The sequence below is a fragment of the Ranitomeya imitator genome, chromosome 2 (genome assembly GCF_032444005.1).
Source record: "Ranitomeya imitator isolate aRanImi1 chromosome 2, aRanImi1.pri, whole genome shotgun sequence".
NCBI classification, from domain to species: Eukaryota; Metazoa; Chordata; class Amphibia; order Anura; family Dendrobatidae; genus Ranitomeya; species Ranitomeya imitator.
In genome coordinates, this window is record NC_091283.1 from 717,718,137 (window position 1) to 717,743,653 (window position 25,517).

Sequence of the window (25,517 nt, forward strand, 5' to 3'; positions counted from 1 at the left end):
ATAAGCCGAGGCTCCTCCTCCTCCTCCGCAGATGACACAACGGAGCGAGAGAGAGCGTCGGCCCGAATGTTCTTCTCCCCAGAAAGAAAATGGAGGGTGAAATGAAACCGGGAGAAGAATAAGGACCATCTGGCCTGGCGAGAATTCAACCGCTGGGCTGTCTGCAGGTACGCCAAATTTTTATGGTCTGTGAAGACTTGGAAGGAAAAACGTGCTCCCTCCAAGAGATGTCTCCACTCCGAGAAAGCCAACTTCATGGCTAGCAACTCAATGTCCCCGATGAAATAATTCCTCTCTGCTGGTGAGAAGGTCTTGGAGAAAAAGAAGCAAGGATGCTTCCGACCTTGAGCATCCTTTTGGAAGAGGACTGCTCCAGCACCAACAGAAGAGGCATCCACCTCCATGATAAATGGCTTATCAACATCGGGGCGATGTAGGATGGGAGCGCTAGCGAAGTGTGACTTTATAGAGTTAAAGGCCTTGGAGACCTCCTCAGACCACAATTTGGGATTCGCCCCCTTCTTGGTGAGGGCAACCAAGGGAGCTACCAAAGTTGAGAAGTGCGGAATGAACTGGCGATAATAATTAATGAACCCCATAAAGCGCTGCACCGCTTTAAGAGAATGGGGTTCCTGCCAGTCCATCACAGCCTGTAGTTTGGCAGGATCCATAGCCAATCCCTCGGCAGAGATGATGTAGCCTAGGAAAGGTAAGGACTCCTGCTCAAACATACACTTCTCCAACTTCGCATAGAGGGAGTTTGCCCGTAGGAGGTCGAAGACTTTGCAAACATCTCTCCGGTGGGAGTCAATATCTGGAGAGTAGATGAGAATATCATCCAGATAGACTACGACCGAGTTGGAAAGCATATCCCGGAAGATATCGTTCACAAAGTCTTGGAAAACGGCTGGGGCATTACAGAGCCCGAAGGGCATCACCAGATATTCATAGTGCCCATCCCTGGTGTTAAAAGCCGCCTTCCATTCGTCCCCCTCACGGATGCGAATCAGGTTGTAAGCACCCCGCAGATCTAGTTTAGTAAATACCCTTGCTCCCCGAAGCCTATCGAAGAGCTCAGATATCAAGGGCAAAGGATACTTATTTTTAACGGTGATGGCATTAAGACCCCTGTAGTCTATGCATGGACGCAATTCCCCATTCTTCTTCTGCACGAAGAAGAACCCTGCCCCAGCAGGTGACACTGACTTCCTAATGAATCCTCTTGCCAGATTTTCCTGGATGTACTGTGACATTGCCTCCGTCTCCGGGAGAGATAGCGGATAGACCCGACCCCGGGGAGGCTCAGCACCAGGCAAGAGATCAATAGGACAGTCATAGGGGCGATGGGGCGGAAGGATCTCCGCCGCCTTTTTGGAGAACACGTCTGCATAAGACCAATACTGCTTGGGGAGAGAGGAAAGATCTGCGGGTACCTCTGTAGTAGCAACCTGAACGCACTCCCTCTGACACCTACCCCCACAAGATTCGCCCCATCCCAGGATTCTGCCAGAGGACCACTCGATATGAGGAGAGTGGTACCGTAGCCAAGGTATTCCCAACAGGACCTCATCAATTCCCTCAGGAATGACGAGCAGAGATATAATCTCCTGATGAGATGGCGACATGGACAGAGTAAAAGGGATGGTCTGGTGTGTTATCTGTGAGGGCAGTGTCGACCCATTCACCACTCGTACCGTTACTGGTTGAGCTAGCATAACCAGGGGTATTGCGTGACGTTGGGCGAAGGCAGAAGACATAAAATTGCCCTCCACCCCAGAATCCACGCAGAGCTCTACCGAGTGGGAGAATGAGCCTATAGTAATTGTCCCCTTAAAGGGAAGGTACCGCGTTTGTAGATCATTAATTAATCAATGTAATGTAGCATAACATGCTGTTATAACCCAGATTTGAATGCATGTAAAACAGATTTCGTGTGTTATATGAGTAGAAAGAATGCACTGGGGGCTGACATCTTGGTTTTGCAGCAGTAGCAGGGCACTATCAGTGTCAGATTACGGCACCCCATGGACATAGGAGATAATAGACCGGCTCGGACCCTATCTGTAACATTGCAGCAGCATTAGCAGTGAGCTGGGCACGCCTCTGTGGGCTGCACAACTCACTGCTGTAGGTGTGACTAGCTGCCATTTTATTAGAGCCCTGTGCTATCTGCCGAGCTCCACTTGCTCTCTATCACAGGAGAGAAGAAGCCCTCACTTCTCCTCTGTACTCCAGGCACTGCAGGTTCTGGGCAGACATCCTCTGCTCTCACACTCTGCCGTGTGCTTCCCTCTGCTCAGTCTCCGCCTCCCCACTTGCACAGAGTCCCAGTGATCTCCGGTAAACTGCACTCTCCCCCTGTGTCGCTCTCCCTCTCTGTGCGGCGTGGGGGGGTCTCTGTGCGGCGTGGGGGGGTCTCTGTGCGGCGTGGGGGGGGTCTCTGTGCGGCGTGGGGGGGGGTCTGTGCGGCGTGGGGGGTCTCTGTGCGGCGTGGGAAGGTCTCTGTGCGGCGTGGGGGGTCTCTGTGCGGCGTGGGGGGGTCTGTGTGGCGTGGGGGGGTCTGTGCGGCGTGGGAAGGTCTCTGTGCGGCGTGGGGGGGTCTCTGTGCGGCGTGGGGGGGTCTCTGTGCGGCGTGGGGGGTCTCTGTGCGGCGTGGGGGGGTCTCTGTGCGGCGTGGGGGGTCTCTGTGCGGCGTGGGGGGGTCTCTGGGCGGCGTGGGGGATCTCTGGGCGGCGTGGGGGATCTCTGTGCGGCGTCGGGGGGTCTCTGCGGCGTCGGGGGGGTCTCTGTGCGGCGTGGGGAGGTCTCTGTGCGGCGTGGGGAGGTCTCTGTGCGGCGTGGGGGGGTCTCTATGCGTGTATGCAAGCATCGTCCGATGGGACTACAAGTCCCATCGGACGATGCCTGCTACAATGACAGTGATTGACACATTAGCCAATTATGGGACAGTAATAGTCCCATCATCCGGCTAATGTGTTGAATGAAAAAAAAAAATACTCCATACATACATGCTACATACATGCTACATACAATACATTCATACATTACATACATATAGACATACAGTACATTAAACATAGATTTCATACTCACCATTACTTGTCACTTTGTTCCCCGAAGCCAGTGTCATCTGTAAAAAAAATATTAAAAAAACAAACAACCAATATACTCCCGGTCCGCAGAAATCCACGAGTGTCCCACGACGATCTCCCGTGGAGAGCAGCAGCATCAGATAATGCGACTGCTCTTCAGGGGCGCCAGGAACACAATGACAGCAGGAAGGTATCCTTCCACCACTGTATTCCTCCGCCGCTGTAAAAAAAAAGTCCCTAGTCTCACTTTATGCCATTGGTGTATGAGAAATTTTCCCAGGCATCAATTGCCATAAAGTGAGACCTTGTCCTAAGGTAACCTCTCAGTGATGCACTGTATGAGCCATTGTCTCCTGTCAGTGTGTCACTGAGGGTACTATAGAGCAGTGACATCACCCGATGTCACTGTTCTATAGGGGAGATCGTCGTGGGACACTCGATATTAATTGGACTACGGCGGACAGGTAGTATACGGTTTATTATTTTACGTTTTTTGCAGGCGCTGAAGTATGGTAAGTATGGTGAAACGAAGAATATTAAAATACTTTTTTCCTAATGTGTGCGTGTTTTTTTTTAACCCTTTCTTACTATTGGATTAATAACGGATAGGCGTCTTATTGACGCCTCTCCGTTATTAACCCGGCTTAATGTCACCTTACAATAGCAAGGTGACATTAACCCTTCATTACCCCATATCCCACCGCTACACGGGAGTGGGAAGAGAGGGGCTAAGTGCCGGAATTGGCGCATCTTACAGATGCACCATTTCTGGGGCGGCTGCGGACTGGTATTTGTAGCCTGGGAGGGGAAGCAATATCCATGGCCCCTCTCTAGGCTATGAATATCAGCCTGCAGCTGTCTGCGTAGCCTTTCTGGCTATAAAATATAGGGGGACCCCACGCAATTTTTTTTTTGGGGTCCCCTTATTTTAATAGCCAGTAAAGGCTATACAGACAGCTGCAGGCTGATATTCATAGCAGGCTGCAAATATTGGCCTCCGGCCGTCGGCTTTCCCCCTCTGGCGCAGAAAATTGCACGGGCGCCCACGCGTTTTTTTTTTTTTTTTTAATTCAACCCTCACAAAGGCCTCTTTCACACTTGCGTCGGTACGAGTCCGTCGCTATGCGTCGGGCCGACGTACCGACGCACGTTGTGAAATTTGTGCCTGACGTGGGCAGCGGATGCAGTTTTACAACACATCCACTGCCCATTCTGAAGTCTAGAAGGAGGGGGCGGAGTTTTGGCAGCGCATGCGCGGTAGAAAATGGCGGACGCGCTGGACAAAAAAAGTTCACTTGAACGTTTTTTCGTGCCGACAGTCCGCCAAAACACGACGGATCCGTTGCACGACGGACGCGACCACGCGACGTGTGGCCATCCGTCACGATCTGTCGCTAAGGCTACGTTCACACTAGCGTTGCGCCGCCCTGCGTCGGCGACGCAACGCGCGACGCACGGAAAAACGCGCGCAAACGCGCGCAAAAACGCGCGCGTTTTGCGACGCGTGCGTCGTTTTTTGACGAAATCGGACGCAAGAAAAATGCAACTTGTAGCGTTTTCTTGCGTCCGACGCTAGCGTCTAAAACGACGCACGTGTCGGAAAACGCATGCAAAAAGACGCACGCGTCCCCTATGTTAAACATAGGGGCGCGTCGCCGCTGCGTCGCCGCTGCGTCGCCGACGCAACAGCGACGCGACGCTGAGGCTGGTTTCACACTAGCGTTTTTGAACGCATGCGTTTTTACAAAAAAAAAGCATGCGTTTTTTTCCCTATATTTAACATTAAAAACGCGTGCGTTTTTTGATGTCCGCGTTTGTCCGCGTTTTTGAACGCATGCGTTTTTTAACTGCATGCGTTCACTTTCTAAAATGCAACATGTAGTATTTTGCAAAGCGTTTTTTTTTTTCAAAATAACGCATGCGTTCACATGCGTTTTTTTTTTGGAAAAAAATTGCATTGGAGTCAATGGAGACGCATGCGTTTTTTTGGACATGCGTTTGCATGCGTTTTTTTTTACGCATGCGTTTTTTTGAAGCATGCGTTTTTTTTGGCACCATAGTTAAGATAAGGTTGTCTAGACACTGATAAGGCTCCCCCATAGCTGAAGGGTTATAAAAGGAAGGCTGGGGGAAGTTTCTGGTCACTTCTCATCAGACTCCAAGGAAGACAGCACCCTGCCCGGACGCATTGTTGGACAAGACACAGAGCAATGTGAGTATATCCTTGCCAATGCATTTATTCTTCAATTTTTTGGATCTACATGTCCTAATTTTTTCAATGTTTTTCTTTCAACACGCATCAGAATGTCTTCTCCGGTTTCTTCGTCTGATGATGAATTCCAGCCACGGCAATCAGAAGTGGATCACGTGAGCGAGGTAATTTTTTGTTCCGTCAGCTTGGTAAGTATTGACTGTCACATCGACACGAGGCAATTATATTTTTTTTATTCTATAGAGCACTTCAACTGAGGGACAGAGAGGCACGGAGCAGCGGAGTCAAGGTCCAGGTGGAAGACGGCAGCGGGTATGTATACCAGGCAGACTGTCCTTATTTAAGTTGTCTTTCATATTTCTGCCCTTTCTCATTTTTTTTTTTTTTTTTTTTAAATGTGGTTGAGCAAACTTAATTTTTTTTATTAAATTTTAGGTTTCACAACGGGACGATGACCACATCGATAATGACCTGCTAATCACTCTGGTACAGGAGCGAGTCCCGTTGTGGGACAGCCGGGATCAACAGCACTCCGTCAATAGTGTTATCCGTCGTTTGTGGAGTGAGGTGGCCCAAGCGTTGTGGGATGGCTGGGAGAATTCAACGCCACGGGTCCGTAATGCATTTGGTAAGTATTGCACGATAGTGTGAAGAAACAGACCTTGGCCATGCTCTCTTGACTGTGTGTGATGACAGAAACTTTTCGTAGTTTCTGTCATCACACACAGTCACGAGAGCATGGCCAAAAGTCCTGATTCTGACCATTATATTTTATTGTTATTTCACAGTGGACAAAGTAAGAACACGTTGGCGTTCCATGAAGGACCGCTTCAACAAGGACCTGCGTGCAGAGAAGAGTGCAGCTAGTGGTTCCGGAGCAAGGCACCGGCTGTACAAGTACCACCGTGTGCTGGCCTTCCTGAGACCGGTCCTTCTCTTGAGAACGTAAGTATTTGTCACATGCCTCCGGTTGTATTGCATTGACATAATCTGTCATTTTTAATTCCATAGGATGTACCGTCTTGTTATCGTTTGGTATTAATTTTCTGTTTTATTTTTTCACAGCACACACTGCGCGACTGTCGCCACAGGTTCTGGAGCGGTCCTTCAGCCGACAGCCACGGACCCGTCCCAGCCATCCAGCAGCGCAGCACCAGGTGGGTCTTCCACAGTCACTGGAGACCAGGGAGCTGGCCCATCAGGTCTTCCCCTTTCGCAGTCCTCTTTCGCTGCACCCATTTTTGCGGGCTCATCCCGGCAGCGACAGAGGGCTTCGGATAGGTCCCTCATGCCCGAGTTTTTGCACTTGAGCTCGGTTTTACACGAAGCTATCAAGGCTTTAAGTGACAAAATGGATGTGTCCCATAACCTGTTACAGTGCCGCATCCAGGATGTCGCTAAAAGCCTTGATCAAGTTAAAGCCGACCTCCAGAAGCCAGCTCATCATTTTTTTAATAAAATCCACCAGAGCATGTCGGAACACCTTAGCCCTGATCTCCAGCTGAGTGTGATGCAGGCCTGCAATGTTGCTTTGGGGCAGGCTATGCAGCAGAGTCAGAGTCGTAATGTGGCGGCATATCCAACTGTGCCGTCACTGTCCGAAGTAAACACCATTCCTACCTCTGCTGCATACCACTGCACGGCCACCTCTATTCCCTCAACAGGTGTTCTCCAGTACAGCGCCAACACGATGACGAGTGCTGTTGGACATCCCACCGCCACCACCGTGACGACCGCTGCTCCGGCTTGGACCTCCTCCGCTGACACCTCTATGACGCAGGACCCTGGCGTGGCTTATCGGCCCGGCAACCTCCCGATGCAGCAGGACCAATCCATGCAATATCGGACCGGCCCACCCCCGATGCAGCAGGACCCATCCATGCAATATCGGACCGGCCCACCCCCGATGCAGCAGGACAGAGGCCTGGCATATCTGACCGGACCCACCCCGATGCAGGAGGACCGAGGCCTGGCATATCGGACCGGACCAACCCCGATGCAGCAGGACCGAGGCGTTGCTTTCCGGGCAGGAAACCCCCCGATGCAGCAGGACACATCCATGGCGTATCGCACCGGGCACCCCATGATGCATGACCAAGCCATACGTTTCCGGGCAGGACCCACCCCGATGCACCAAGAACCATCCATGGCTTTATGTTCCCCCCCACCAGCAATGCAGCAGGACGCTGGTATGGGATTTGTTTCCCCCACCCCAACGATGCCCCAGGACCCTGGGAGGGTGTTAATTTCCCCCCCCCCCCAACGAGGCACCAGGATCCTGGGAGGGTTTTTGTTTCCCCCCCCCCAACGAGGCACCAGGACCCAGGCGGGACTTTATCTTTCCCCCCATTGGACTCAGAGATTGCCGAGCGCTCCACAATGGAGACTGACTGTGAAATTGTGGAGCCGGGTCCTGACGTGTCTCCCACCCAAAGTTTACACCCTAGCCCCAAAAGACTTCCCCCAACCCGGAAAACACAGAAAACTGGCAAAACCCATAAGAAACAGAAAACTTTGTTTATTCCTCCCCCATCACCTTCCGATGTGTCTCTACCGTGCAGTTTGTCTCAAGCCCCTCATGTTTTAAGCCCCATCCCCGAACTTCCAGACCCTTCAAGTTTTGTTGCCCATTCTCCTGCAACCTCTGCCTCCTCCACGGTGAGCCAGGCTTCAGTTCTAAATACCCCCCAGTTACGGCACTCAACCCCAAGCCGGCGTGGTTCAACCCGGCGCGGTAAAAAAAAATAAATTTGTGTTTTTCCCCAATAAAAAAAAGTTTATTTTCAACAATTATGTTTGGTTTATTGTGTCTTTCACCGCTCTAAATACACACCAATAAACTGCGTTTACACACTTTTATTCTTTTGGCCTACACATATCTCCAGTAGTATAAAATACCAGACAACATCTATATGTGTTTCTTTAGTATACAGATATGAGTTGGCCAAAAAAATAGTAGTTATTTCCATACTCTTATTTTTAATTTTTAACTGGTGTAGTGTCACTGTACAAAGAGAAAATGGTGTAAATCAAGTTCAGAACTCAACTGAACCGGTCAGATGTCAAAATAGACACCTGACCTGTTTAGTTGATTACTGACTTGTATATTCACCATATTCTATATAGCACATTATGTGACAATGTTTGTCAAACTGATGGGACAATGGTTGGCACACGCTAACTATCTATCCTCACCTTGGCAGGTGTAAGAAATTTTGAATTCATGATCATGTTTATGTTCATCATGAATTCATTATTTCTTACACTTGACTTGACGGGAATAGAGAGCGTGCCAGTCGTGACGCAATGACGTCAAGAAGATTACCAATAAAGAAATTTAAATCTGGTTACATTATAAGTATGCGTGTTTATATCATTGTTTGTAAACCAAAATAGGGAGTGCAACAGAGGTCAATTATGATTAAAAAAATCAAATTATTACCTCATCAACTATCACCCACTCCTTGTTTTGGATTACAAATTATGATATACTACTACTGCCCATCTTTGTTCAACCTTTAGAGAGGAAAAAGACAGGAGACCTGGTGAACACAAAAAAGTTTATTAATTTGAAAAATTGGTATCAGTATTTAATATTTGGTAAACATTAACATACAACAGGACATTTAAACAACATTGTCCTGCCATGAAACCCGTCCAATATCGGACACAAAATAGGCCGCAAATTGGTCACGCATAAGACCAACGGCTGCAGTTGACCTCATCGGGTGATGATGAAAATCGGGCAATGGGTGTGAAATTGGTTCATCAAGTTCAATGTGGGGTCGCTCCTTAGCCATTATATAATTGTGTAGAACCACACAGGCTTTGACCACCTCGTCCACTGTTTCCACTTTTAGATTGATGGCTGTTGCGAGAATGCGCCATTTTGCAACCAGAATGCCAAAGCTGCACTCTACGGTTCTTCTTGCCCTTGTCAGTCTGTAGTTGAATATTCTGCGAGTATGGTCCAAGTCCCTACTAGAATATGGCTTCAGGAGATTTTCACACATCTGGAAGGCCTCATCCCCAACCATAACAAATGGCAGCGGTGACCCTTGAGTGTTGGGGAGAGGCTGTGGAGGTGGGAAATTAAAATTGTTGCCATACACACGGCGGCCCATATCAGAGCTCTTGAAGGTCTGGGAATCATTGCCACGGCCAAAAGCTCCAACGTCCACGGCGATGAAGCGACACTCCGCATCCGCTATTGCCATGAGCACTATCGAAAAATATTTTTTATAATTAAAAAACTCAGATCCGGTTCTTGCAGGTTTAACAATGCGGATGTGCTTCCCATCCACCGCCCCTAAACAGTTTGGAAAATCACACACGTTCAAAAATGTTTTGGATATTTCCCGCCACATGTCCACGGTGGGTACGGGTATAAACTCCTCACGGAGTACATTCCATAACGCACGACAGGTGTCCACAACAATTCCGGACAGGGTTGAGATTCCAAGGCGGTATTGGAAGTGCAGGGAAGATAAACTCTCTCCTGTGGCCAGAAATCTAGAAGGAAAAGAAACCAAAAAAAACATTATAAAACGGCTCTTATTTTATGTTGTTTTTCAATAAGAAAAATTTTAAAAAAACAACCCAAAATACATGTCATAACCCCAAAATTTGACTATCATTGGTTTATTTTTGGAACGTACCGTAATGTCACCAACAGACGTTCCTCGGGTGGAATTGCTCTACGGAGCCGTGTGTCCTGTCGCCGTATGGAACCTTCGACACGAGACAGTAATTCACGGAAAGAATCTTGCGACATTCTGGTGTAATCCTGGAATTTCTCCGGGTTGGCATTCAGCTCCGCATACAGGGTGTGATATGCTCCGCGGGTCTCACGCACTTCAATGATGGGGTGCCTCCAAAAACGCCGACGCTGTCTCCTTCTCCATCTTTGGCGGTTTCGGTCTTGCTCCCAAGCAAAAACACAGGCAAGGAAAATCTTGAAGCTGAACTCCAGTTGGAAATTAAAGTTCGCTATTGAAAGATCCATCGTGACACCGGAAACAGTAGCAAGCTCTGAAACTTTATGTACCCCTAGGGTCTATATATTGAGTCCCAATCATGTACGCCCTCTCTAGCCCACTCTATTCTCATTGGTTGGTTATTGTAACCTTTTTTTTTTTTTTTTTCCCAAAAATGCACAAAAAACGCAAACGCATGCAAAAACGCATGTAAACGCGTGTAAACGCTGCGTTTTTTTGACGCACGCGTTTAACGCGAGCGTCAAAAAAACGCAGCGTTTACACGCGTTTACATGCGTTTTTGTACCATGCGTTTTTTAAAAAAAACGCATGCGTTCAAAAACGCTAGTGTGAAACCAGCCTAATGTGAACGTAGCCTAATACAAGTTTATGGGAAAAAAACGCATCCTGCGAGCACATTTGCAGAATCTGTTTTTTTCCGCCAGATCCGTTTTTCCCGCCGGATCCATTTTTTCCCGCCGGATCCGGTTTTTTCCGCCGGATCCGTTTTTTCCCGCCGGATCCATTTTTTCCTGCTGGATCCGTTTTTTTCCACAATTTCCTTTTTTTTCTGCCAGATCAGGTTTTTTTCCATCGGATCCTTTTTTTCCCGCCTGATCCGTCTTTTCCCGCCGGATCAGTTTTTTCCCGCCGGATCAGTTTTTTTCTACAATTTCCTTTTTTTTCTGCCAGATCAGTTTTTTTTTTTCCATCGGATCCTTTTTTTCCCGCCTGATCTGTTTTTTTCCACAATTTCCTTTTTTTTCTGCCAGATCAGTTTATTTTCCATCGGATCCTTTTTTTCCCGCCTGATCCGTTTTTTCCCGCCAGATCCGTTTTTTTCCACAAGTTCTTTTTTTTATCTGCCAGTTCCGTTTTTTCCTGCCGGATCCGTTTTTTTCCACAATTTCCTTTTTTTTCTGCCAGATCAAATTTTTTTTTCCATCGGATCCTTTTTTTCCGCCTTATCCGTTTTATTCCACCTTATCCGTTTTTTTCCGCCTTATCCGTTTTTTTCCACAATTTCCTTTTTTTTTTTTTCAAGATCAGTTTTTTTTCCATCGGATCCTTTTTTTCCCGCCTAATCCGTTTTTTTCCGCCGGATCCGTTTTTTTCCCACAAGTTCCTTTTTTTTCTGCCAGATCAGTTTTTTCCGCCGGATCCGTTTTTTCACGCCAGATCCGTTTTTTTCCACAATTTACTTTTTTTTCTCCCAGATCAGTTTTTTTTCGCCGGATCCGTTATTTTCTCATTGAGTTGTATTAGCGCCGGATGGCCACACGTTTCATCCGTTTTTTGCAGGATCCGTCAAAACAGCTGTTTCCGCCGGACGGAAAACACATACAGAGGAACGGTTGAATCGCGATCTCACCTGCCGCTATTGCGGGCACATGTCAGTCATGTTTTTTTCTATTGACAGATTGGGCGATTCTGAAAGCGGCGATACTAAATATGTGTAGGTTTGATTTTTTTAGTTTTATTTTTGATGGGGCAAAAGGGGCGTGATTTAAACTTTATTTATTTATTTTTTTTTCATATTTTTAAAAACATTTTTTTTTACATTTGCCATGCTTCAATAGCCTCCATGGGAAACTAGAAGCTGGCACAACTCGATCGGCTCAGCTACATAGCAGCGATCATCAGATTGCTGCTCCGTAGCTGAATTATAGGCTTGCTATGAGCGCCGACCACAGGGAGGCGCTCACAGCAGGCCGGCATCAGTAGCTATAGAGGTCTCAAGGACCTCTATGGTTACCATCCTGACGCATCGCCAACCCCTGATCATGTGACAGGGGTGGACGATACGCCCATTTCTGGCCGCGCGGCTGGAAGCGGTAGTTAAATGCCGCTGTCAGCATTTGACAACGGCATTTAACAGGTTAATAGCGGCGGGTGAATTGCGATTTCACCTGCCGCTATTGCGCGCACATGTCAGCTGTACAAAACAGCCGACATGTCGTGACTTTGATGTGGGCTCAGCGCCGGAGCCCACATCAAAGGAGGAGACACGACATGCGCAGAACATGTTGCGTTTTTTACTGCGATGCGTTTTTCCCCCAGAAAAAACGCAACATATGCACAAAAATTGCGGAATGCATTATAAATGATGGGATGCATATGTATGCATTTTTAAATTGTTTTTATCACATTTTTATAGCGAACAAACGCAAAAAAATGCGAAAAATCCTGAACGTGTGCACACAGCCTCAATGTGTATCTCCCCATCACACTCCATATGTGTCTCACTCATCATACTTCACGTCTCTTTCTCTCCCATCAGTCACTCTTAGGCCGGGGACACACACAACGTATAAAAAAAGGTCCGTTTTTGATGGACGAGAATCGCACAAATGTTACCAAAACAGTGATCCGTGTGCAGTGCGAGGATGTGATTTTCTCGCATCCAATGATCCGTTTGGCATCCGTGTGACATCCGTATGGCGTCCGTATGGTGAGATTTTCTCACACACTTGCAAAATGAGCAAATAATGGCTGAGCCTTTCCTGTCACCTGCCCAATGCCTGAGAATTTCTCGCACGTCACACTGATGGTCCGTGTGCTGTGCGATTTTTTTCTCACCCCCATAGACTTTCATTGGCGATTCTCGGCCGAGATACGCTGAGAATTGCAGCATGCTGCGATTTCACTGGGATCCTGAATACGGCCGAGAGAATATCGGATGATGGGAGCTGCCCCATAGATTAACATTGGGACGAGTGCTATGCGATTTTTTTATCGCATTGCGGTCTAGTGTGACCCCGGCCTTAGCCATACAATGCATCTCTCCCCTCCCTCCATAATGCCTGGCTATTCACTGCAGAGCTGGAGCTCCTTCTTATCTTCTTGAGGGATGAGTCCCTAATGCTGCTCCATGCACACCACATGTCTTCACTCTTCTTGGGTCCAGATGCTGCTGAGCCCACTGTGTTCTGCTCCTCTGTAAACAAGCTGTGCCTCTGATGCAGTAACTGCTGGTGATAGCAGGTCACAGGGCAGTCACACACAAAATGGTGCTGCCCTGTGATGCTGCTCTTCATTCTTACTGTTAGAAGCAAAATTGGGGCAGTAACTGCTGACATCACCATTTCCCTCCCCTTTTGGGTGGTCTAATATCCCTGGGGCAGAGCTGCTAAATCTTACTATAGCTGCTTGAGGTCTAAAACGGAAAATGCTCCCCCTAGTGGTAAATATGTATATTTGTAGAAAAATATATATATTTTTCATATAGAAATGTTTGCAAACAGTGCAAACATTGCATTAATACATTTTAATTACTATTTTAAGCTTAATTTCACAAAAAAACAAAATATGAGAAAACTGGTGGCACCTTCCCTTATTTTTAATGGTGATGGCATTAAGACCCCTGTAGTCTATGCATGGACGCAATTCCCCATTCTTCTTCTGCACGAAGAAGAACCCTGCCCCAGCAGGTGACACTGACTTCCTAATGAATCCTCTTGCCAGATTTTCCTGGATGTACTGTGACATTGCCTCCGTCTCCGGGAGAGATAGCGGATAGACCCGACCCCGGGGAGGCTCAGCACCAGGCAAGAGATCAATAGGACAGTCATAGGGGCGATGGGGCGGAAGGATCTCCGCCGCCTTTTTGGAGAACACATCTGCATAAGACCAATACTGCTTGGGGAGAGAGAGTAGTAGCAACCTGAACGCACTCCCTCTGACACCTACCCCCACAAGATTCGCCCAATCCCAGGATTCTGCCAGAGGACCACTCGATATGAGGAGAGTGGTACTGTAGCCAAGGTATTCCCAACAGGACCTCATCAATTCCCTCAGGAATGACGAGCAGATATATAATCTCCTGATGAGATGGCGACATGGACAGAGTAAAAGGGATGGTCTGGTGTGTTATCTGTGAGGGCAGTGTCGACCCATTCACCACTCGTACCGTTACTGGTTGAGCTAGCATAACCAGGGGTATTGCGTGACGTTGGGCGAAGGCAGAAGACATAAAATTGCCCTCCGCCCCAGAATCCACGCAGAGGTCTACCGAGTGGGAGAATGAGCCTATAGTAAAGGACAATTTAGAGGCAAACGTCGCCGTGTCTAGTGTACCTCCACCTACTACCACTAGACGCTGACGTTTCCTCGACCGCTGAGAACATCTGGTGGCTAGATGTCCTGACTGCTGGCAAACATGACAGACCTTGAGTGCACAAGTGGTCCGGGACTTAGATCCCGCTTGTGACACTTCCCTGGCCTCATGTGACTCAGGAACCAGGACCGGAGATTCCAGAGGTTTGGCGAAGGTAGGAGCCAGCCGAAACCTCTGCCTACACTGGGCTCGCTCTAACCTGCGCTCGTTAAAACGGAGGTCAATTCGAGTGGAGACAGTTATTAACTCCTCCAGTGTGGCAGGAATCTCCCTAGTGGCCAGAGCGTCCTTAACGTGGTCAGCCAGGCCCCTCCAAAATATGGGGATAAGAGCTTTATCCGACCAATCCAGCTCAGAAGCTAAAGTGCGGAATTGGACGGCAAAATGACTGGCCAAGGACTCACCCTGAGTTAATGCCAGCAGTTGGAGCGCAGTATCATGGGTGACTTGAGGTCCTAAAAAGACCTGTTTCAGAGTGCTCAGAAACAGCGGAGCACTCTGCACCACATGATCACCACGCTCCCACAGCGGCGTAGCCCATTCCAACGCCCTGTCCGACAAGAGAGACACTATAAATCCCACCTTAGCCCGCTCTGTGGGAAAACGTGCAGCCAGGAGCTCGAGGTGAATAGAGCACTGACTCACAAATCCCCTACAAAATTTGCTATCACCAGAAAACTTTTCTGGCAGCGGGAGGCGAGAAAATGTCGGAGCAGGGGTGGCAATGGACAGGGTTGCTGCAGCCACGCTAGCAGCCTGTACAGCAACTGCGGTAACATCCACAGCTAAGGTTGCGCTCTCAAGAGCCGCCAACCTACCCTCCAGCTGCTGGATATACCGCAAGGATTGCTGTTTGTCCGTCATTACTAGCCAGACCATGGCGCTAGTGTAATGTTAGGGCTAGCGGAACGCACCAAATAATAAGACAGATAGAGTATGGTGCGTTCGCAGCCCGGGGTCCACCGTGCAGAGATGGAACCTGCTGCCAAGTAATGACGGACTATATGGGGGTACTCATAAGCATACACACGTGGGTTAAACTTCACCCAGCGTGAAGGAAGCGATCCTGTTGCGTCACAGGATCGCGGTACCGCACATAGAGCGCGAGCAAGTAGTCAGCGAACTCAACCCCAACTAGGATTGAAGTCCGATTAGACACTTGCTGGCACAACACCGCAACTGGGTGTGTAAGGAAGCCAAATAACAATATTAGGGCACAAGAGTGCATGCGGTGCCGCACTGACGAACGCCACTAACCACCCAGGCTTGGGTAAGGAAAGCACAGAGGAAGTGCACGGCGCCGTACTGGCGGTCACAGCAACTGGACGCTGTAATGTGTGATTCGTGCTGTAGGATAAGTCGGGCGCTAGATAGCAACCATACACCTTCCGCGAACAGACATTCAATAGGGAAGGGGTATCCAAGGACGACTTGCACTCACAACAAACACACATATGCAAATGTACACTAGCGCATGGCCGTGCGGTCATGCGCAGTTTATATAGTTGCAGCACAGGAAGTGGCCACAGAAACTTTGCCCTTCCAAGACCTGCCAAGAGGACCAATGGAATGTGCTGCAGGGCCTGAGCACATGACCCTCGATCTCCAACGGGAGATCTTGCCCTGGGCATGCTCAGTGTGTGCAGACAAGGACTTAGTCCCAGAGAAGTCCGCTCGCTGCTGACCAGCACTGGCTTTAATGGCAGAAGCTGAAGAAGCAGCAGTAACTCTCTGTACAGAGTGAGACTGAGCAAGACGCTGGGACCGACGTCCCTGCTGAGCAGACTCCACTGCGGCTGGATAAGAATGGGAGACCGCAGCGGAGATGGCTCGAGATTCCCCCTGTGCAGAAGCGGGAACTCGAGACCCAACATGAGATTTCTTGAAATGCCATCCACTACGCTGTTAAATCTGGCCACTGCAGGTTGGAGGCGGCAGATGTACACAGCGTCCAACCTGCAGTGTTTACTGACTGTGTGGACATACCCTTTCTGCAAACAGGAAATCACTTTTTTCCTTCCCAGAAGCCAACTTTCAATAAGCTTTATTTCAAGTGACAAAACCCCCCCGCATGCAATGAAAAAACGCATCAAAAACGCATGCAGAAAAAACGCATCAAAAACGCATGTAAAAACGCATAAAAAAATGCAGGTGACCTGCCAGTGACCTCAGATGCAGATTTCACCTGGTTCAAATCCTGAGCAAATACTGAGCCAATCCTGACTGTGGAAACATACCCTCACTATCAACGTTTTTTCAAATATCTAATCTGTATCTTCTCCCTTTCAGTTTCATTACATTGCTTCTCCTGTTTCCATGTGACAATGAGAATAAGGATGATTCCTCTATATTGTGACATCCCTTCAGATATTTGTAGACAGCTATTTAGCCTTCTTTTCTGCAATCTAAACATTCCCAGATACTTCAATCGCTCCTCGTAGGACGTACTATGCTGTCCTCTCACCATCCTGGGAGTTCTTCTTTGAACTTGCTCAAGTTTTTAAACTTTTTTTTTTTAAATATGGTTCCCAGAACTGGGCACAGTATTCTAGATGAGGCCTGACCAAAGAGCAGTAGAGGGGGATAATTACTTGACGTGATCTAGATTCTATGCTTCTCTTACTATATCCCTGAATTGTGTTTGCCTTTTTTCCTGCTGCGTCACAATGTTGACTCATGTGTTGTCTTTGATCTATTAGTATAACCCAAGTATTTTTCAAACATGCTGTTGCTTAGTTCTGCTGCTCCCATTCTGTAGATGCAATTTTGGTTTTCTTGTCCAGATGTAGAATCTTGCATTTCTCTCTGTTAAATACAATTTTATTAGTCTCTGGCCATTGTTTATCTAGCTTATCTAGATCCTTTTGAATCCTTTATATCTTCTCTAGTGTTAGCTATCCCTCCTAGCTTTGCATCGTCTTCAAATTTGATTAGTTTACCTTCAGTTTCCTTATCTGGATCATTTTTAAAAATATTGAACAACACTAGGGCAAGAACAGAACCTTGAAACACTTGAAACACTCTTCTAGTTGGATGTGCAACCATTTATTACCACTCTTTGAGTATGATCACTGAGCCAGTTATGAATCCACCTAACTGTAGCCTTATTATCCCATATTTTCCTTTTTCAATAAGGATAGTATGAGATACTTTATCAAATGCTTTGCTGTAGTCGAGATATACTATATCTACCGCATTTTGCTGATCCACCCAGTCAGTCATTCTATCATAGAAGGGAATTAGATTAGTCTGGCATGACTTGTTTGCTACAAACCCATGCTGGCTCTGATTAATTACTGTATTCTTATCCATGTACTTACATACATGCTGTTTAATAATTTGTTCAAATATCTTTCATGGTATAGAAGTAAGGCTCACTGGCCTGTCATTTCTTGGCTCCATCTTCTTTCCTTTTTTGAAGATAGGGACAACATTGCCCTTCTCCAATCTTCTTGGACTTCTCCTGTTCTACAAGATTTTTCAAAAATTCTGGCTAGTGGTTCTGCAATATTCTCTATCTCTTTCAGTACCCTAAGATGTAATTCATCTAGACCAATTGAATTTTTGCTTCAAGGTGCACTCTTCCAATGACAGCAGCATATAGGGCCAAAGACTTTAAATGATGTAAATGACCCATTGAGTAATTATTTTGAATTGTGGCAACACAGTGCCACAATAAGGCCAAGTGCTGGTGACACCTCCAGACCAGGCAAGGAGAAAATATCCAGCAACCACAAAAATATACAGCTCTGGAAAAAATTAAGAGACCACTGCAAAATGTTCAGGCTGTCTGATCTTTCTCTTTTTAGGTATATTTTTGAGTAAAATGTAAATTGTTCTTTTATTCTCTAAACTTCTGACAACATGTCTCTGAATTTCCAAGCAATACATTTTGCATTTTTGTCTGACTAAGAAAAATGGTCAAAATTAAAAAAAAAACAGTGCTTTTCAGACCTCTAAGCAAAGAAAACAAGTTCATAATCATTTAGAAACAATAATACTAATGTTTTAACTCAGGAAGAGTTCAGAAATCAATATTTTGTGGCATAACCATGATTTTTAATCACAGCTTTCATGCATCTTGGCATGCTTTCCACCAGTCTTTCACGCTGCTTCTGGTGGAAAAATTTAAGCAGTTCTTCTTTGTTTGATGGCTTGTGACTATCCATCATCCTCTTTATTACATTCCAGAGGTTTTCAATGGGATTCATGTCTGGGGATTGGGATGCCCAGGACATGGTTTTGATGTGGTGGTCTCTTCATTTTTTCTAGAGCTGTATATACACAATAAAATATCACATTTATTTAGTCTATTAAAAGGAAGATTAGAGAAAAAGCTGTTAAAAAAAATCACAGTAACATTAAGTTTATGGTTTTCGAGCTATCATAACTTAGTCCTGACAAGTAGCGTCCAAAAGAATGAAAGTTATCTAGTGCATGCCCCATTAAAGGGCCTTTTAAAAACACCATTGTTAAGCTATATTAACCCTATGTGTTACACCAAACAAGCATCGCTCCATACGTAGGTACTGCGGGAAACTATATGCAGATGGGTAAGGAATTGGCTTAAAGGGAACCTGTCACCAGGTTTGGCTGATACGAGTTACGGTCACCTCCTTTCAGGGTTTATATACAGCATTCTATAATGCTGCATATCTGCCCCAGATCTGACCTGCAAGAGAAATTTTTTTTTAAATTATACTCACCTGGGGGCAGTCCGATCCGATGGGTGTTACAGGACCTGGTCCGGCACCTCTCATCTTCTTGCGATGTCGCCCTCCTGCTTGCTTCACAAGCTCCCCAGCATCGCGCTCCAGCAAAGCCATAATTATCTGCCCTGTTGTGTTGTTGAGGGTTGAGCAAATTCCTGCAATGTGCTGGGGCTGGGCCTCTCTGACCTTTCCCAGCGCCTGCCCACTGCAGTACTTTGCTCTGCCCTCAGCAGGGCAGATAAGTACGCCTGCACAGGAGCGCGATGTCGGGGAGCCCATGTGGATGACACATGGATGCATCATCCACATGAAGCAAGCAGGAGGATGGCATCACAAGAAGATGGGAGGAGCCGGACCAGTCCTACAGCACCCATCGGATCGGACTGCCCCAAGTAAGTATAATAAAAGTTATTTTTCTTCTCTTGCAGGTCAGCTCGAGGGCTTATCTACAGCATGATAGAATGCTGTAATAAGCCCTGAAAGGAGTGTGAGAGGCAGAGCCAGGGCCATAGTCGTAGCTGAGTATATCTGGTTACACATGCCCTGGCTTCCCGTCACATATAAACAATGTCCCTTTTCTTGGATACCTTCTGCTGCACCCTCTGCACGTCAGGGTCCCATCGGGACTGCTGAAGTTCAGCTGCTCTTGTTGTTGAGCACAAAGAGACAGAGTCCATTTCAAACTTTAAGTGAAGAACTTTACTTGGTTCCAATCACAGCACATCCACATCAGTTACAGCATCAACACAGAGTATGACATCGTTCACATCCTTTTCTTTCCCTGTGTCTTCACTTATTCTTCCCAGGGTTTCCCCGGGATGTACCAATCCGTTCGGTACCGCAGTGTTCTCCCTGTTCAGCATGACTACTCTTAGGAGTTCCTTCATCTAGTTTGCACCAAACAGAAGTGCGTCTGCCCACGTAGAAAGCTACAACATTTTGGAGTGACCAGCGTCTTTATCATGCTGCAATTCCTAGGCGGTAACTCTCTGACCCACTGACACTGGAGGGCTGGGCCCTTTTCTTCAAACGTTGCGGTGCTGCTGCACTGTCCCGAGCTCTTAAGCCCTTCGGGATGCCTGGGGCTCCCTGGTTCCTCTGAGCTGTACCAGTTCCCTGTCTTGACTGAACACTTTCAGGACATGCTCTGGTCTTAACCACAGCTGGCCCCTCTTATATTAACTAGTAACTATACTAAGATTCTATTAACTAATCCTAATGTGCCCCATCTAGTGTCTCAATTAAGGAACTGCGCTTTCCCTATAACACATTTTATGACACAATAGAAATATGTACATTTAGCAGCATGGAAGACATAGCACAAATAAACGTAAGACATTAAACGGATAGTGTTAAGGACATTAAACCATTTCTGCAATACAAGTGTAAACATTAACTGTTAGTTTTCCCAGGACAGGTGTGGGGGAATAAGACAGTCCTTGCAACCCCTTACAGGCGATGGTCGTTACTCGTATCGGCCAAACCTGGTGACAGGTTCCCTTTAAATTACATGTTTTCTATACGGCATATAGTCAGCAGTGGAGTACTGCAGGGATCTGTGCTAGGACTAATTCTTTTTAACCTCTTTGTTAATGACCTTTTGGATGCGATTGAGAGCAAAGTGTCAGTCTTTGCTGATGACACCAAACTATGCAGGATACTAAAATCTGACTTTGCATAACAATTTCACAAAATGATCCGAAGTAGATGACCGAATGGGCAAACACTTGGCAAATGAGGTTTAATGTGGATAAATGTAGAGTAATGCACCTAGGACGGAGTAATCCTATTGCTGCATATACATTAAATGGGACCATACTTGGGACTACAGAACAGGAGAAGGACTTGGCTATTCTGGTTACAAGTAAGCTGAGCAGTAGTACTCAATGTCAAGCAGCAGCTGCAAAAAGCAAACAAGATTTTAAGATGTATAAAAAGAGTGATACAATCCCGCAATACCAATGTATTGTTACCAGGGGTGGATTAAGGGTAGCCAGGGCCCCGGGCTGTTCAGACACTGTGGGCCCCCCCGGTCATGTGACGGGGGTCATGTGACGGGGGTCATGTGACGGGGGTCATGTGACGGGGGTCATGTGACGGGGGTCATGATATACCTGAACCAGATTATTCCAGAAAAATGGCCGGGCCCTACTCTACTGTAACCTATTAAATATTTGTTAAAATCTGCAATACAATTTAGGTGTATTTTGACCAATAATATCACATACAAGGAACAAATACCACCGCACCATGTCAAGACCACATATTACCACCACTTGGTGACCAAATAGCACATACAAGGGACAAATACCACAACACCATTTCCAGACCACATATTACCACCACATAGTGACTGAATACTACAATACTGATCAGTAATAAAAAAAAACAAAAAACACAATACTATCACCATAAGTGCCAGTATTCACAGGAGATCTGTACTTAGTATGCAGTGTCTGTGTAGAGGTAATACAGAGATCACTGGTGGTATTATACACAGGAGCTCTGTATATAATGTATAGGTAATACAGTGATCACTGGTGACATTGTACACAGGACCTCTGTATATAGTATACAGTGTATAGTGTCAGTGTATAGGTAACACTGACTCACCAGTGACGTCTCTAGGTGAAGTCCTTCATCTTTCATCCAGCACAGACCACCATCATTTCTTCCAGCCAGGACTCGTTTCTGCAGGAAATAACACAGTTATCTCGAGCTCCGCTTGCAGAACATTACTTAATTTTTCACAACTTCTACATTACACCACATGAAGAAAAAAAGGCGATATAGTGTCACTCTGCACAGTAACAGGACCGCCCCCCATTTAAAACAGTACACTCAAAAAATAAAATAAATATATCACTGCAGTAATAATATCCCTTAATTAGCCCCTATGGTAATAATATTCCCCACACTGGCCCCATGTATCTCATTCCTCGCTCCAGCCATATGTTCTCCCATCCTGCACTCATGAGTATCCATTCTACACCATATGATCTCCCCATCCTGCCCCATCTGTCTCCATCGTATCAATCCTGCCCCATGATCCAATCCTGCCCCATGTCTTTCATTCTGCCCTGTGTCTACATTCTGCCCATGCCTCCAGTCCTGCCCCCAGTGTGTCCAGCAATCTGCCCCAGTGTGTCCAGCATATTACCCCAAGTGTGTCCAGCAATCTGCCCCAGTATGTCCAGCATATTGCCCCAGTGTCCAGCAATCTTCCCCCAGACAGTGTCTCCAGCAATCTGCCCCAGTGTCTGACTCCAGCATATTACCCCCAGTGTGTCCAGCAATCTGCCCCAGTGTGTCCAGCATTGCCCCTAGACAGTGTGTCCAGCAATCTGCCCCAGTGTGTCCAGCATTGCCCCTAGACAGTGTGTCCAGCAATCTGCCCCAGTGTCTCCAGCATTGCTCCAGTGTCTCCAGCATTGCCCCAGTGTCTCCAGCAATCTGCCCCAGTGTGTCCTCCAGCATTGCCCCAGTGTGTCCAGCAATCTGCCCCAGTGTCTCCAGCATTGCCCCAGTGTCTCCATCAATCATCTGCCCCAGTGTGTCCTCCAGCATTGCCCCCAATGTGTCCAGCAATCTGCCCCAGTGTCTCCAGCATTGCCCCAGTGTCTCCAGCATTGCCCCAGTGTCTCCAGCAATCTGTCCCAGTGTCTCCAGCAATCTGCCCCAGTGTGTCCTCCAGCATTGCCCCAGTGTGTCCAGCAATCTGCCCCAGTGTCTCCAGCTTTGCCCCAGTGTCTCCAGCATTGCCCCAGTGTCTCCAGCATTGCCCCAGTGTCCTCCAGCAATCTGCCCCAGTGTGTCCTCCAGCGAGACAGAGAGCGACTGACAGAGAGCGACTGACAGACTGACAGAGAGCGACTGACAGAGAGGGACTGACAGACTGACAGAGAGGGACTGACAGACTGACAGAGAGGGACTGACTGACAGAGAGGGACTGACTGACAGACTGACAGAGAGGGACTGACAGACTGACAGAGAGGGACTGACAGACTGACAGAGAGGGACTGACAGACTGACAGAGAGGGACTAACAGACTGACAGAGAGGGACTAACAGACTGACAGAGAGGGACTGACAGACTGACAGAGAGGGACTGACAGAGAGGGAGGGAGACTGAAAGAGACCTCAGGGACTTGTCAGGAGGGGAACAGTGTCCTGCCTCCTCCTTACTGCACAGTGCAGTCACCTTCAGCCCCTGCAGCCTGAGCTCCTACGTCGTCCTATCTCCTGTCCTGCTCCTGTATGCAGGGCTCAAGGAGGGAAGAAGCAGCGTCCTGACTTTCTCCTGCTCCTCTCAGCAGGAAGAAGCCGGTGCCCTGTGCTGTGAGGTCTCCCCTGCAGACACAGCGTGGCGTGCAATGTGGGCATGTCTGCAGTTGGACCCCTGCAGCAGAGGTACAGTTCCAGGCCGGCATTCAGCATCTCGGTCTATAGAACAGACAGCTGTACGCTGTAGTGCAGGGAGATCATGTCTCTCTGCACTACAGTGGAGCTTACCTATATCGGCGTGTTGTGCTATGCTACTGGCCGGCGGGCATTCACAGACGATTATACCGCCCATATTGACCCTCTGATAATCCGCCCCTGATTGTTACCCCTTTCTAAATCACTTGTGAGGCCACATCTAGTATATGGGATCCAGTTTTGGGCCCCACATTTAAAAAAGGACTTTCAGAAATTACGGTCAGTTCTAAGGTAAGCAACTATATTATTACAAGGGACGGAACGTCTTTCATATAATGAGAAGTTGGAAAAGGAGGGCTTGCTTAGCTTTGAAAAAAGACACCTCAGCGGTGATCTCATTTACATGTATAAATATATGTGTGGTCAGTACAAAGGACCATACTGAGGACTATGGGGCATTCATTATGGGTGGAGGAAAGGGGATACCAGCAGCTAAATAGGAAAGGGTTCTTTACAGTTAGAGCAGTCAGACCGTGGAATGCCCGACCTCAAGAGGTAGTAATGGCAGATGCTGTAACAGCTTTTAAAAAAAGGGCTGGGCGATTTCCTCAATACACATAACATTGTGGGTTACAGTTAATTTTTTGACAAAAAAAAAAACAATTGGTGGAGAAAGGTTGAACTTCATGGACTTACTTCTTTTTTCAACCTATGCAACTAAATAATGGCCATAGATGCACATACTTCAATAGATGATGAAAAAGTATCTGACAAGCCATGTAAACCACAAAGCAGAGCAATCAATAATATCATGTAAATATATGTGGAAATATGTATAAATATAAAATAGCTGTGAAAAAAATATAAAATATATAATATTTCACTAATGTAATGTGATATACTGAAAATAAGTACTTTCACAAAATCATAACACTAGCACAGTTACATAAGATCATTTTTTAAATTAAGACCATTGGGAGATCTTGCAAGCAAGTTCAAAAGCCAAATAGCTTTGTGTTTGAGGAGAAGCTGAGCCCCGTTTCTTCCCAATAGGGCGATTAACCCTCTAAACATCCTGTCACGCTGCTGCAATAAGGTAAATGCAAGCTCCATTAGACAGCAATAGAGTGGAGGGAGGACTGCACACAGCCAGGCCAGACGTGCAATGCAGCGTCGAGGCCACCACTAGGTGGCAGCAAAACAAGTCGGGTAGATATAACACTGTAGGTCAGGAGCAGAGCAACATGTCAGGGTCCAAGCCAAGTCTAAAGGGGAACACTGAGTCAGGAAGGGAAGAGGGGATAAATAGACACGGGTTCAGTAAGCAAGCAGCAGGTCAAATCAGAGCAAACGGGGTCAGCTACACACGCAGTAGGCAGAAACTATAACTGACACCGCCTGCAGGACACAGAGGAGCTAAATAGCAAACCTGAACCCAGAATGAAGCAGAGCAAAGTTAACCCTTGACATGATCAGCCCGGGAAAATGGCAGACAGCACTCAAAACCCGGACTGGATCATGACAAATCCACTACCAATAATGAAGAACAATCACCTTGATGCATATCATAAAAGTGCCTGGATAGTCCTGACATAGAACGCCTAACTCTCAAATGATCAGGAGCAGCCTCATGTATGTGTTCTGCTATCCTAGTTTTAAATTTACATGTGGTGCACCCAATATATTGTATACAACACATGCGACACTGCACTGAATAAACAATGTGTACTGTTGCAATTAATTTCATTAATGATTTGATATCATATGTTTAGAATAAAAAATTTCAGCCTCCAGATGTGCAAAGCTAGGAGAGACATACCCCACAATACATGCAGCGAAAGGTGGTCCTACCTCGGGGGGCAGAATATAAATGCACGTCACAATTTTAAGATTTATAGTTTTAAAATACCTTTGAAACAATGTATCATTTACTTTACACCTCATAAATACTTGCTACTTTGTGTTGGTATATCACATAAAATCCCAATAA

General features: G+C 46.9%; 1 protein-coding gene across 1 annotated transcript in view; it reads right to left on the bottom strand.

The window, feature by feature from the left end:
* Nucleotides 1-25,517, bottom strand: part of LOC138665563 (elastase-1-like) — a 170,298-nt gene that overhangs the window by 75,052 nt on the left and 69,729 nt on the right. The gene's annotated exons all lie outside the window — the stretch shown is intronic.